General features: G+C 36.9%; 1 long non-coding RNA gene across 1 annotated transcript; it reads right to left on the reverse strand.

The window, feature by feature from the left end:
• Positions 1–7,143: 7,143 nt before the first annotated feature.
• Positions 7,144–11,219, reverse strand: LOC141560869 (uncharacterized). The gene is made up of 4 exons (XR_012487850.1): positions 10,520–11,219; positions 10,191–10,318; positions 8,929–9,048; positions 7,144–7,456 (listed from the first exon to the last, which is right to left on the reverse strand). It is a non-coding gene; the product is annotated as an uncharacterized LOC141560869 (long non-coding RNA).
• Between the last annotated feature and the right edge of the window lie 4,446 nt (positions 11,220–15,665).

Raw genomic sequence — 15,665 nt, forward strand, 5'->3', positions numbered from 1 at the left:
TTGCTATAGATGTACCCTTTTTTGTCCTTTGTATCTAATCTGTTCCACTGATCTACCGTTCTATTTCTTAGCCAGTACCAAATGGTTTTGGTGACTGCTGCTATATAATATAGCTTTAGATCGGGTACACTTGGACCACCTTCCTCTGACTTTTTTTTCATTAGTTCCCTTGCATATTCTTCCAAAAGGATTTTGTTGTTATTTTTTCTAGATCATTAAAATAGTTTCTTGGGAGTCTGATTGGTATAGCACTAAATAAATAGATTAGTTTGGGGAGTATTGTCATCTTTATTATATTCGCTCGGCCTACCCAAGAGCACTGAATGTCTTTCCAATTATTTAAATCTGACTATTTTTGTGGCAAGTGTTTTGTAATTTTTCTCATATAATTCCTGACTATTCTTTGGTAAATGGATTCCCAAATACTTTGTACTCTCAACATTTGTTTGGAATGGAATTTCTCTTTGTATCTCTTCCTGTTGCATTTTGTTGGTGATATATAAGAATGCTGAGGATTTATGTGGATTTATTTTGTATCCTGCCACTTTGCTAAAATTCTGAATTCTCTCTAATAGCTTTTTAGCAGAGTCTTTGGGGTTCTCTAAGTATACCATCATGTCATCTGCAAAGAGTGATAGTTTGATTTCCTCATTTCCTACTCTAATTCCTTGAATCTCTCTTGGCTCTTATTGCCGAGGCTAGCGTTTCTAGTACTATATTGAATAGTAATGGTGATAGTGGGCAACCTTGTTTCACTCCTGATCTTACAGGGAAAGGTTGCAGTTTATTTCTATTGCATATTATGCTTACTGAAGGTCTTAAATATATGCTCCTGATTATTCTAAGGAAGAATCCATTTATTCCTATACTCTCAAGAGTTTTTAGTAGGAATGGATGTTGGATTTTGTCAAATGCTTTTTCTGCATCTATTGAGATGATCATATGGTTTTTATTAATTTGATTATTAATATGGTCAATTATACTAATAGTTTTCCTAATATTAAACCAGCCCTGCATTCCTGGTATGAATCCTACTTGATCATAGTATATTATCCTGGGGATGATTTTCTGAAGTCTTTTTGCTAATATCTTATTTAAGATTTTAGCATCAATATTCATTAAGGAAATTGGTCTATAATTTTCTTTCTCAGTTTTCGATCGACCTGGTTTAGGTATCAGTACCATGTCTGTGTCATAAAAGGAGTTTGGCAGGACTCCTTCATTCCCTATTTTTTCAAATAGTTTATATAGCATTGGGGCAAATTGTTCTTTAAATGTTTGGTAGAATTCACATGTAAATCCATCTGGTCCTGGGGATTTTTCCTGGGGAGTTGATTAATACCTTGGTCTATTTTTTTTTCTGAAATGGGACTATTTAAGCAATTTATTTCCTCCTCTGTTAATCTAAGAAGCCTATATTTTTGGAGGAAGTCATCCATTTCACTTAAGTTATCAAATTTATTGGCATAAAGTTGGGTAAAGTAACACATTATTTCTCTAATTTCCTCTTCATTGGTGGAAAGGTCCCCCTTTTCATTTGTAAGACTAACAATTTGATTTTCCTCTTTCTTTTTTCTGATCAGATTTACCAAAGGTTTATCTATTTTATTGGCTTTTTCATAAAACCAACTCTTGGTTTTATTTATTAATTCAATAGTTTTTTACTTTCAATATTATTGATTTCTCCTTTTAATTTTTGTATTTCAAGTTTAATTTTTGGTTGGGGGTTTTTTATTTGGTCTTTTTCTGGCCTTTTAAGTTGCAAGCCCAATTCGTTAATCTTCTCTTTCTCTATTTTCTTCATAGAAGCCTCTAAAGATATAAAATTTCCCCTTATTACTGCTTTAGCTGCATCCCACAGATTTTGGTATGATGTCTCATCATTGTCATTATCTTGGGTGAAATTATTGTTTCTATAATTTGCTCTTTCACCCAGTCATTCTTTAAGATGAGTTTATTCAGTTTCCAATTACTTTTTGGTCTATTTATCCCTAACTTTTTACTGAATGTAGCTTTTATTGCATTGTGATCTGAGAAGAAGGCATTTATTATTTCTGCCTTCCTACATTGAATTTTGAGATCTTTATGTCCTAATATATGGTCAATTTTTGTATAGGATCCATGAACTGCTGAGAAGAAAGTATATTCCTTTCTATTGCCATTCAGTTTTCTCCAAAGATCTATCATACCTAGTTTTTCTAATGTTCTCTTTACTTTTTTAATTTCTTTCTTGTTTGTTTTGTGGTTTGATTTGTCTAAATCTGAGAGTGCAAGGAGGAGATCTCCCACTATTATAGTTTTACTGTCTATTTCTTCTTGCAACTCTCTTAACTTTTCCTTTAGAAAGTTAGATGCTATACCACTTGGTGCATATATGTTTAGTATCGATATGGCTTCATTATTTATGCTACCTTTCAGCAGGATATAGTTTCCTTCCTTATAACTTTTAATTAGATCATCTTCGGCTTTTGCTTGATCTGAGATAAGGATATCTACCCCTGCTTTTTTGGCTTTACCTGAAGCGTAATAGATTCTGCTCCAACCTTTTACCTTTACTCTCTCTATATATATATATCTCCCTGATTTAAGTGTGTTTCCTGTAAACAACATATTGTAGGGTTCTGATTTTTGATCCAGTCTGCTATCCGTCTCCATTTGATGGGAGCATTCATCCCATTCACATTTACAGTTAAAATTACTAATTCTGTATTACCTGCCATCATATTATCCCCAGATTATGCCTTTTCCCTTGACCCCCCTGAACCCCTTCCCCGATATTTAATTTATAGACCCCCCTTGTGACACGCAGCCCTCCCTTTTTTGTGTGTCCCTCCCCCCTCCCTCCACATCCCTTCCCTTATTCTCCTTTTCCTTTTCCTTTTTCCTCTCCCCCCTTTTAATGAGGTGAGAGAGAATTCTCTGAAAAACAAATATGACAATTATTTACTCTTTGAGTCTCTTCTGATGAGAGTAAGATTTACACAATGATTCTCCCCCTCTCTAAATTCCCTCAGATATGGTGTATTTTCTATGCCTCTTCCTGGGATGTAGTTTCCCTCTTTTTATCACACCCAACCCTTTTTCTGATAATACCCCCTTCCTTTTACTACACCCCCTCCTTTTTTTTTTCTTTTATATCAGTAAAATCAAATTATCCATGTGTACTTTCTATATACCCACAACAGAGATATAGTTCTCAAGGGTTCTGTGTACCTTTTTCTGTTTCTCTTCAGTCTTGTGGATATAGATCAAATTTTTTGTTTAAGTCTGGTTTTTTTCTTAGAAACATATGGAATTCCTCTATTGCATTGAATGACCATCTTCTTCCATGGAAAAAGATGCTAAACTTAGCTGGGTAGTTTATTCATGGTTGCAATCCTTGATCTTTTGCCTTTCGGAATATCAGGTTCCAGGCCCTTCTATCTTTTAATGTGGAGGCAGCCAGATCTTGTGTGATCCTTATTGTGGCCCCTTGGTATTTAAATTGTTTTTTTCTAGCTGCTTGCAGGATTTTCTCCTTTGTGTGCTAATTCTGCAGCTTAGGCACAATATTCCGTGGTGTTCTTTTTTAGGGTCTATTTCAGAAGGAGTTCGATGAATTCTTACAACATCTACTTTCCCCTCTGTTTCTATTATCTCTGGACAGTTCTCTTTAATAATTTCCTGTAAAATAGAATCTAGGATCTTATTTTGGTCATAGTTTTTGGGAAGTCCAATGATCCGCAGATTATCTCTCCTAGATCTATTTTCCAGGTCTATAGAATTTCCCAGTAAGTATTTGACGTTATTCTCCAGCTTTTCATTTTTTTTTTTTTTTTGTTTTGTTTGACTGATTCTTGGGTTCTCAGTGAATCATTCATTTCTATTTGTTCCATCCTGAATTTTAAGGAGTTATTTTCTTCATTCACAGTTTTTACTTCTTTTTGTAAATGCCCAATTTCATTTTTAAATGAGTTATTTTTGCTCTATTGATTTTTTTTTTCCATTTCCCTAATTTTTTTTTTGAGAATTATTTTCTTCTTCCAATTCAGAAATCCTATTTTCTTGGGACTCTTTTATGTTCTCCAATTCAGAAATACTATTTTCTTGAGATTTTTTTATCTTCTCCAGTTCAGAAATCCTACTTTCCTGTTTTTTTTTTTTACCTTTTCTAATTCACTAATTTTGTTTCCCTGCATCTCCTGTGAATTCTTTATTTTTTCCAACCCCAATTTCACAACGTTGTTATTCTCTTTCCTTTCCCCATTTTTCTTCAAACTCTCTTAACTTTTTAATAGTCTCTTCAAGGAGAGAGTTATGTGATGGGGGGCAGGAATTATTCCCCTTTAGGTTGTTATCTGCTGACTCTCTGCTGTTAACTTCCTTGGGCTTGGATACCTGCTCTTTCTCTGTGTAGAAGGAATCTATATTTTTGGGGGGCTTTTTGCTCATACTTAAAAAATCTTTTCGGGTCTGTCCCTGGGGTAGGGAATTATTTCTTTCTTTCTTTACCACTTCTTCCCAGACTTGATGGATGCAGCGGCCCCTGCGCCTGAGCTAAGAGAGAGCTCTGGGAGAGAGTTCCCCACCCCCTCCCTGGAAGTGCCTCAGAGGCGATCAGCAGTGCTGTGCTTTGAGGGCACTGTGTTCTAGTGGCTTCCCTGATGTTTGAGACTGTACAGTAAAGGCGACTCAAAGCCTAGCCTATGTGTCCGGTTGAGACGTGGATGTCTGCAGCAGGTGACCTGAAAAGCCCCTGCGCTCACACTGGAAGTGTCTGCCAGAAACCGCGGTCCCTAGTTCAAAGGTTCTGCTTCTCTGGGACTTCCATTCCACAGCCTCTAGCCAAGCCAGGCAATATGAGTTACAGCCCCGCCCACTTTTCAATCTCTTAACTACCCCCCAGGTGAAAGCCTGGATTGCCTATGTCGGCCACACCCACCAGTGCCAAGATGTGCTGAGTCACCCCCGGGATCCAGGAAGATCCAATCTGGTTTTAAATTTTAAAGTTGCTGAGATTTCTCTTCTGAACTGCTGTATTATAAGCAGAGAAGAGCTAACAGCCTGTGCCAGATTCTTCTATCTCAGTGGATTCTCTGATCCCAGAGCCCTCCCCAGCGCGATCAGCGCAGTGTGCCACCACCCCACCGTCTGCACTGGCCTCTCTTCTTCCTCCCCTGGGAGCTGACCTTTCCTGTTCAAATTCCAGATTCTCTTCAGCTGGTAAGTCGTGCTTCCAGTCCTTGTGGATTCTATCAGTCCAGCGCTATTTCTGAGGCTGAGTAAATCTAGTTGGTTGTGAGGGAAGAAAGGAGCTTACACAGTCGCGGTGTATCTTCTCCACCATCTTGGCTCCACCCATGAACCAAGACCATTTTGTTTTCATCTTTATGTCTCCAAGGTCTAGTGTAATACATGACCCCTAGTAAGTATGTAATATATGTTTGCTCCTTGTTTAGTTGTGCTTTGCTGATTGAGTAGTCTAAGGAAGATGGGTGAGGTAGGCTACCAAATGAATGATATGGTCACAAAAGACACAGGGACCAGAAACTGGGGACATGAGTAGAAGCAGCCAGCGGGAAAGGGAGCTAAGCCCCCATATTGCTCTTGGGATGGAACCTACGTTTTGGCTGAAAAGCAAGAGGAGCTAGGGCCACAGTTAAGACCCCAGACAGCTTTATCAGGTAACTTTCATCATATAGAATTTGGAAAACACCCCATTGAACGCTGCAGATCTAGAATCCCCTTGTTAATTAGGCCAGAGTTGTCTGTACAAGACAAGATCTGTTTCAATCTAGCCTCTATTTTGCTGACCTGTTGCCTCAGTTTCTTTAACTGAGAGTGTGGATAATAGCACCTACCTCCCAGTGTTGTTGAGGAGAGAATATATGTAAAGTGCTTAGCACAGTGCTTGGTACATAGGAGTTTAATAAATGCTTGTTTCCTTAAGAAATATTGGTAAATTGGAAGTGATTCGAAGTGGAAAAATGGCAGAGCTACCACGGAAAAGCTCCAACAGTTCTTGCCCTCAAGGAGGTGGTTTTCTGTAGATGAGACCCTCCAAGCCCAAGCCCAGAAGTGGAAAGCCCAAGATGGAGGATGAGAAGGTGCTGTCAGAGAGCCATCCAGACCACCTTCTCTTCCACACCCTGGGAGGATTCCCAAGGCCAAACTAAGCACTAGCTCTGGAAGCCGGCTTGACTGGCTTGTCAAAGCCTTCTGGGGCCCTTCATCCAATGAAGGCTGCATTCTGCTTGGGAGTTAGTTTGGTTTCATTTTATTGCCAGGGCCTGTACATCAATTCACAAGAGGTATTGTTCCAGCTTTATCATTCAGTGCAAACATCTTTTGTGGCTAACCTGAGGTTTGCCACTATCTATGGAATCAAATCAGAAGGGGTTTTCCCATCTCCAATCTTGCTGGCTCCAGAGCACCCATTTGCTTTTCTAGCACTCTTACTATCCCCCTTCTTCATCCAGGGGATTTAGGTTCCCAACTTCTGAAGAAAGGTTAGATTTTCAGAAACAGAAATTTTACATTTCAGTCATATAGATTATAATGAGCACAAGTCAGGCAGAAGAAACTTCAAAGGGGGAATGGGGGGCTCTAGCACAAGCCTGTGGGGACACCAATTATTTTCTGGCTCAGCCTTCGCCTGGAGCTGAGGGGAAGCACCTGGATGCAAATCTCTAAGCCAGTCCCTTGTCATTCTGAATTGCCCTCCAGGTATGGAATGGCTGCTCTGCTCCTCCAGGAAGATCCAAAAGACTTCAGCAGGGCCACTTCCTAGCTTCTCTGGGACTTCTCTGGCTAGAACACAACAGACCTGCTGCTTGTTAACCCCCAATAGCTCTTTGCTCCCAGACTTTCAGACGGTCCCAAGCCTCTGATGGCAAAGGTCCTGGTTACAGTTGTTTCACAATCTCAAAGAAGAAGAAATCTGCCTCCCTCTCTTATTCCCAAACCCAGATAGGATATAGCCAGCTTTACCCATCAGCAGTATGGGCTAGCTGCAAATAAGGGAAAAATTTAATTTACCCAATAAGTTTGCCAACAAGTATTTCTTTAGATTAACGAGCTGGCAAATCTAATCACTAGATAGCACAGAAGAAACTGGGAAATATCACTAATCATGTGGAAGCTGAAAGAATGACAACTTGACACTTTTGGAAACAGAAAAAAACTTTTTTTTTTAAAAACCCCATCAAACTCCGCAACATCTGTCCCCTTCCCCCCACCAGTACAATAAACTCCAAAGTATAGATCAAAACTCCCCAACAACAATCAGCAACATCATCTGTCCCCTTCCCCCCACCAGTACAATAAACTCCAAAGTATAGATCAAAAATCCCCAACAACAATTTAAATCCCGTTTGAAGTAGATCTTCAAGGCCCGAAAACATGTGTTCAATATCGCCAGAATCTGGTCACTCTGGGTTCAGTATCTCCTTTGCTTCAGTATTGGCTTATAGGTTGCCTGAAAAGGTAAAATGTTACAGCATAAGTGAAAGATATGTGTCCTTTTAATATACTGGAAAAACCATCCATAAACTGCAATATTTTTGGGGGGGTGTTTGTATATTTTAATCCAGCTATTCATTCTCTTCTGCCTATAAATCTCGTTTCTACCTATAAATCTCTTTTCTGCTTATAAATCCCTTTTTTAATCTAAAAATCTCTTTTCTATTATAAATCACTTTATTATAAATCTCTTTTCTACCTATAAATTGCTTTTCTTCCTATAAATCTCTTTTCTACCTATAAACATTTCTACTACAAATCTATCTTTTCACTTATCTATCCATCATTATCTTTTTAACTATGCATCAAGTGTATCTATTCAATCTATTTGTGTATCCTATCTATCCCATCCATCCATCACCAGTTTTCTATGTATCTAGTCTATTGGTCTATTTGTCCACTCATCCATTCTCATATTCACATACTACTCCCTTTGCTGTCAGGATCCAACTGGGTTGTTGTGGCGAGATCATCACCTTTAAGTCAGAAAAGTTTGGGTGTTCTCCGGCGCGTCACAATGAGCATCACACAATGAGGTCTCCATGGCCAAGGTAAGCAAGGAAACTGCTCATCAGATGAGGATTGTGCCAGGCTTTATGCGGAGGTTTTCTTTTAAAAATATTTTTTAGGAAACCTTTTTATTTTAGAAAACATATGAAGGGGAAAGTTTTCAACACTGAGCCTTGTGAAACCTGCTGTTCCAACATTCCCCCTCCTTCCTTCCACCTCCTTCCCTAGATGACCGGTAATTACATGTTAAATATGTGAAAATATATGATAAATCCAATGTATATAAAAATATTTATGCAATTATCTTGCTTATGCAGAGATTTTCTTCCTACTTCTTTTTTTTGTTGAATAAGTAGTAAAAGCAATAGTAATAATACTAGGAATAGGAGTTACACTACTAGTAGTAGAAATAGTAGTAATAGTAATAGTAAAGTAATAGTAATAGTAATAGTAAAGTAATAGTAATAGTAATAGTAAAGGTAGTATTACAAATAATAGTAGTAGTGGTAGTAGAAGGAGTATTAATAGGAATAAGAGCAATGATAGTAGTAGTAGCAGGAGGAAGAGAACTAGAAGGAATGGGAGTAGTATGAATAGTAACAGTAATAAGAGTGGGAGTAATTGTAGTAGTTGGTGGAAGAGTAATAGTAGTAATCTTAAGAGTGATACTAATAGGAGTAGGAAGAGGAGTAATAGTAGAAGTAGTAGTAATAATAATAGGTGTAAGAGTACGAGTAATAATAGTAGTAGTAAGAATAGTATCTGACATTTACACAGTGCTTCACCATCTCCAAAGTAATATAGACCATGTTTTCTCTGATGCTACCCCTAAGGCTCAGACCCACCCTTATGGGAACAGCCAGACTCTCCCATCCTTGAGCCAGGGAGATGCATGTCCTGTTATTTAGGGTTCAGTACCTGTGTTCCAGGCTTCAGGGAAGAAACAAGATCTTTCACCATTTTGGCTTCCGATATCGTTACCCCACCAACCACAAAGAGGATCTGCAGTGGATGGTCACCGGGATGAGGTCGGCTCACCTGTAACATTCACCATAACAAGGATGGGGTCAGCCATCAGACAAGCATGTCAGGTTAATATATGACTCATTAATGATCAAATAAAGATCTTACGTTAGGACATAATGTTCGTAGATTTTCAGCTGTGGAATCAGAACTTTAGAACTAGAAATGTAGTCTCCTTGTGGTCGTGGAGCTCAAGTATCTCATTTAACATGTGAGGAAACTGACGCTCAGGGAGTTTAAGTGATAATAAAAAGTCATGCAGGTAAGAAATAATCAGCACAGCAAAATTCCACTTGTTTAATGTTACTTTATTACAGTGTCTTTCCCGTATCCCATCCCACCACCTTTTTTTTTTTTTTTTTTTAAGAATTAATATGTTTAGCTATAGGTTAAAAGATTGAAGTATGGAAATATACACACACATATATGCACACACATACACACATATGTAATGAACACTTAGAGTTAACATGATAGTATAAACAGGATCTGTTTGACTCTTGTCTCTGCCTTTTACAACCTGTATGCGCTGGGACAATATACTAAATATACTTAACCACCCGGAGTCTCAGTAACTTTCTCTGTAAAATATGGAAGCAGAAACCCTGAAATATTCCCGCCAGCTCAAAATCCACGATGCTGTGACTCTACTTGAAACCAAATATTTCTCAAAGGCTTATTCTCGGTGGAGCAAAAATGATTGTACCATTCCCATTTTACAGATGAGGAAATTGAGGCAAACACAGATTAAGTGACTTGCCCAGAGTCCTACAGTTGGTGTTTGAAATCAGGTGCTGATTCAAGTGTGGTCCAACAGTGTTATCCACTGTACCAGCCAGCTGCCAATAATTTTAGAAAAGGTCTTCATCTATATGTAACTGAATTCAACAAGCATTTATGAAACCTCTAATATGAGCAAGTCATCTTGTTTCTGGGAACCAGGCATAGGATGATGAAAAAGAAAATAGTTTCTGAACTCAAAGAATCTGCTTTTGATTGTTTGTTTGTTTGTAAAGGTAGGCTCTCTATTTCCCAGATTATTTGTACTTCTAGTACATATAGGGTTAGTCAGCAACCTGGCCCTACCTTCAACCCCTTATTAACACTGACTGCAGGAGGGAAACTGAAGATAGATTATCTCTATATAGCTGCTTTACCTTCATGAACATGCTAAATCCCAGTTTATGTAGATCACTGAGGTCCGAAGACATGCCTTCAATATCACCAGCATCTGGTCACAAGTGGTTCAGTATCTCCTCTGCTTTAGCAGTGGCTTATAGGATGCCTGAAAAGGTAAAATGTTACAGCATAAGTGAAAGATATGTGTCCATTTGATCTACTGGAATAACCATCCACAAACTGGAATTTTTTGCGGGTGGGGGAAGAGGGAAGGAAAGAGAAGTCAAATATTTCCCAAGCCAGATAGAAAGCAACCATTTTAGCTTCTATAATATTGAAGAATAAAATATAATAGTTTAATACTGACCTGAAGGCAGTCTCAATCTTTGACAGGAGCACTTGGTATGATGCTGATGAGGACCAGAAAGGATCTCTTTTTCCAGTAATTTATTTACTGATTTACCTAACCCTCCATTGACTCAATCATTATCTATGTATATTTAATGCAGCTATTCATTCTCTTCTGCCTATAAACCCCTTTTCTACCTATAAATCTCTTGTCTAATTAAAAATCACTTTTTTTATCTAATAATCTGTTTTCTACTTATAAATCGCTTTAATTACTATAAATCTTTTCTACTTATAAATTGCTTTTCTTCCTATAAATCTCTTTTCTACCTATGAATCGCTTTTCTTCCTATAAATCTCTTTTCTGCCTATGAATCGCTTTTCTACTTATAAATCTCTTTTCTACCTATATATCACTTTTCTTCCTATAAATCTCTATTCTACCTATAAACTTTTCTACTATAAATCTATCTTTTCACTTATCTATTCATCATTATCTTTTTAACTATGCATCAAGTGTATCTATTCAATCTATTTGTCTATACTATCTATCCCATCCATCCATCACCACTTATCTACGTATCTAGTCTAATAGTCTATTTGTCCACTCATCCATTCTTCTATACACACATCCTACTCCCTTTGCTTTCAGGATCCAACTGGGTTGTTGTGGCGAGATCATCACCTTTAAGTCAGAAAACCTTGGGTGTTCTCAGGCATGTCACAATGAACTAGAGCATGTCACAATGGGCATCACCCAATGAGGTCTCCATGGCTAAGGTAAGCAAGGCAACTGCTCATCAGATGAGGATTTTGCTCAGGCTGTATGCAGAGGTTTTCTTTTAAAAATATTTTTTAGGAAACCTTTTTATTTAAAAAACATATGAAATGGCAAGTTTTCAACACTGAGCCTTGCTAAACCTCCTGTTCCAACATTCCCCCTCCTTCCTTCCACCTCCTAGCCTGGGTGACCTGTAATTACATGTTAAATATGTGAAAATATATGATAAATCCAATGTATATAAAAATATTTATACAATTATCTTGCTTATGCAGAGATTTTCTTCCTACTTTTTTTTGTTGACATCATTTTCCGCAATAATATGTAAACTTTGAGGGCAAGACCATTTTTTTTAATTCATTTTTCCAAATTATCCCCCCCCTCCATTCTCTCCCCCCCCGATGACAGGCAATCCCATACATTTTACATGTGTTACAATATACCCTAGATACAATATATGTGTGTAAATACCATTTTCTTGTTGCACATTAAGTATTAGATTCCGAAGGTATAAGTAACCTGGGTAGATAGACAGTAGTGCTAACACTTTACATTCACTTCCCAGTGTTCCTTCTCTGGGTGTAGTTATTTCTGTCCATCATTGATCAACTGGAAGTGAGTTGGATCTTCTTGTTGAACATGTTGAACATTTCCACTTCCATCAGAATACATCCTCATACAGTATTGTTGTTGAAATGTACAGTGATCTTCTGGTTCTATTCATTTCATTCAGCAACAGTTGATTTAAGTCTCTCCAGGCCTCTCTGTATTCCTCCTGCTGGTCATTTCTTACAGAGCACTAATATTCCATAACCTTCATATACCACAATTTACCCAACCATTTTCCAATTGATGGACATCCATTCAACTTCCAGTTTCTAGCTACAACAAAAAGAGCTGCCACAAACATTTTGGCACATGCAGGTCCCTTTCCGCTCTTTAGTATTTCTTTGGGATATAATCCCAATAACAGCAATGCTGGGTCAAAGGGTATGCACAGTTTGATAACTTTTTGGGCATAGTTCCAAATTGCTCTCCAGAATGGCTGGATTCTTCCACAACTCCCCCAACAATGTATCAGTGTCCCAGTTTTCCCACAGCCCCTCCAACATTCATCATTATTTGTTCCTGTCATCTTAGCCAATCTGACAGGTGTGTAGTGGTATCTCAGAGTTGTCTTAATTTGCATTTCTCTGATCAGTAGTGATTTGGAACACTCTTTCATATGAGTGGAAATAGTTTCAATTTCATCATCTGAGAATTGTCTGTTCATATCCCTTGACCATTTATCAATTGGAGAATGGTTTGGTTTCCTATAAATCAGGGTCAGTTCTCTATATATTTTGGAAATGAGACTTTTGTCAGGACCTTTACTTTTAAAAATATTTTGCCAATTTGTTACTTCCATTCTAATCTTGTTTGCATTACTATTGTTTGTAGAGAAACTTTTTAGTTTGATGTAATCAAAATCTTCTATTTTGTGATCAATAATGATCTCTAGTTCTCCTCTGGTCATAAATTCCTTCCTCCTCCACAGGTCTGAGAGGTAGACTATTCTCTGTTCCTCTAATCTATTTATGATCTCATTCTTTATGCCTAAATCATGGACCCATTTTGATCATGGTGTTAAGTGTGGATCCATATCTAATTTCTGCCATACTAATTTCCAGTTTTCCCAACAGTTTTTTTCCGAATAATGAATTTTTGTCCCTAATGGTGGTATCTTTGGGTTTGTCAAAGATTAGATTGCTATAGATGTACCCTTTTTTGTCCTTTGTATCTAATCTGTTCCACTGATCTACCGTTCTATTTCTTAGCCAGTACCAAATGGTTTTGGTGACTGCTGCTATATAATATAGCTTTAGATCGGGTACACTTGGACCACCTTCCTCTGACTTTTTTTTCATTAGTTCCCTTGCATATTCTTCCAAAAGGATTTTGTTGTTATTTTTTCTAGATCATTAAAATAGTTTCTTGGGAGTCTGATTGGTATAGCACTAAATAAATAGATTAGTTTGGGGAGTATTGTCATCTTTATTATATTCGCTCGGCCTACCCAAGAGCACTGAATGTCTTTCCAATTATTTAAATCTGACTATTTTTGTGGCAAGTGTTTTGTAATTTTTCTCATATAATTCCTGACTATTCTTTGGTAAATGGATTCCCAAATACTTTGTACTCTCAACATTTGTTTGGAATGGAATTTCTCTTTGTATCTCTTCCTGTTGCATTTTGTTGGTGATATATAAGAATGCTGAGGATTTATGTGGATTTATTTTGTATCCTGCCACTTTGCTAAAATTCTGAATTCTCTCTAATAGCTTTTTAGCAGAGTCTTTGGGGTTCTCTAAGTATACCATCATGTCATCTGCAAAGAGTGATAGTTTGATTTCCTCATTTCCTACTCTAATTCCTTGAATCTCTCTTGGCTCTTATTGCAGAGGCTAGCGTTTCTAGTACTATATTGAATAGTAATGGTGATAGTGGGCAACCTTGTTTCACTCCTGATCTTACAGGGAAAGGTTGCAGTTTATTTCTATTGCATATTATGCTTACTGAAGGTCTTAAATATATGCTCCTGATTATTCTAAGGAAGAATCCATTTATTCCTATACTCTCAAGAGTTTTTAGTAGGAATGGATGTTGGATTTTGTCAAATGCTTTTTCTGCATCTATTGAGATGATCATATGGTTTTTATTAATTTGATTATTAATATGGTCAATTATACTAATAGTTTTCCTAATATTAAACCAGCCCTGCATTCCTGGTATGAATCCTACTTGATCATAGTATATTATCCTGGGGATGATTTTCTGAAGTCTTTTTGCTAATATCTTATTTAAGATTTTAGCATCAATATTCATTAAGGAAATTGGTCTATAATTTTCTTTCTCAGTTTTCGATCGACCTGGTTTAGGTATCAGTACCATGTCTGTGTCATAAAAGGAGTTTGGCAGGACTCCTTCATTCCCTATTTTTTCAAATAGTTTATATAGCATTGGGGCAAATTGTTCTTTAAATGTTTGGTAGAATTCACATGTAAATCCATCTGGTCCTGGGGATTTTTCCTGGGGAGTTGATTAATACCTTGGTCTATTTTTTTTTCTGAAATGGGACTATTTAAGCAATTTATTTCCTCCTCTGTTAATCTAAGAAGCCTATATTTTTGGAGGAAGTCATCCATTTCACTTAAGTTATCAAATTTATTGGCATAAAGTTGGGTAAAGTAACACATTATTTCTCTAATTTCCTCTTCATTGGTGGAAAGGTCCCCCTTTTCATTTGTAAGACTAACAATTTGATTTTCCTCTTTCGTTTTTCTGATCAGATTTACCAAAGGTTTATCTATTTTATTGGCTTTTTCATAAAACCAACTCTTGGTTTTATTTATTAATTCAATAGTTTTTTACTTTCAATATTATTGATTTCTCCTTTTAATTTTTGTATTTCAAGTTTAATTTTTGGTTGGGGGTTTTTTATTTGGTCTTTTTCTGGCCTTTTAAGTTGCAAGCCCAATTCGTTAATCTTCTCTTTCTCTATTTTCTTCATAGAAGCCTCTAAAGATATAAAATTTCCCCTTATTACTGCTTTAGCTGCATCCCACAGATTTTGGTATGATGTCTCATCATTGTCATTATCTTGGGTGAAATTATTGTTTCTATAATTTGCTCTTTCACCCAGTCATTCTTTAAGATGAGTTTATTCAGTTTCCAATTACTTTTTGGTCTATTTATCCCTAACTTTTTACTGAATGTAGCTTTTATTGCATTGTGATCTGAGAAGAAGGCATTTATTATTTCTGCCTTCCTACATTGAATTTTGAGATCTTTATGTCCTAATATATGGTCAATTTTTGTATAGGATCCATGAACTGCTGAGAAGAAAGTATATTCCTTTCTATTGCCATTCAGTTTTCTCCAAAGATCTATCATACCTAGTTTTTCTAATGTTCTCTTTACTTTTTTAATTTCTTTCTTGTTTGTTTTGTGGTTTGATTTGTCTAAATCTGAGAGTGCAAGGAGGAGATCTCCCACTATTATAGTTTTACTGTCTATTTCTTCTTGCAACTCTCTTAACTTTTCCTTTAGAAAGTTAGATGCTATACCACTTGGTGCATATATGTTTAGTATCGATATGGCTTCATTATTTATGCTACCTTTCAGCAGGATATAGTTTCCTTCCTTATAACTTTTAATTAGATCATCTTCGGCTTTTGCTTGATCTGAGATAAGGATATCTACCCCTGCTTTTTTGGCTTTACCTGAAGCGTAATAGATTCTGCTCCAACCTTTTACCTTTACTCTCTCTATATATATATCTCCCTGATTTAAGTGTGTTTCCTGTAAACAACATATTGTAGGGTTCTGATTTTTGATCCAGTCT

The sequence above is a fragment of the Sminthopsis crassicaudata genome, chromosome 3 (genome assembly GCF_048593235.1).
Source record: "Sminthopsis crassicaudata isolate SCR6 chromosome 3, ASM4859323v1, whole genome shotgun sequence".
In the NCBI taxonomy this organism is placed as follows: Eukaryota; Metazoa; Chordata; class Mammalia; order Dasyuromorphia; family Dasyuridae; genus Sminthopsis; species Sminthopsis crassicaudata.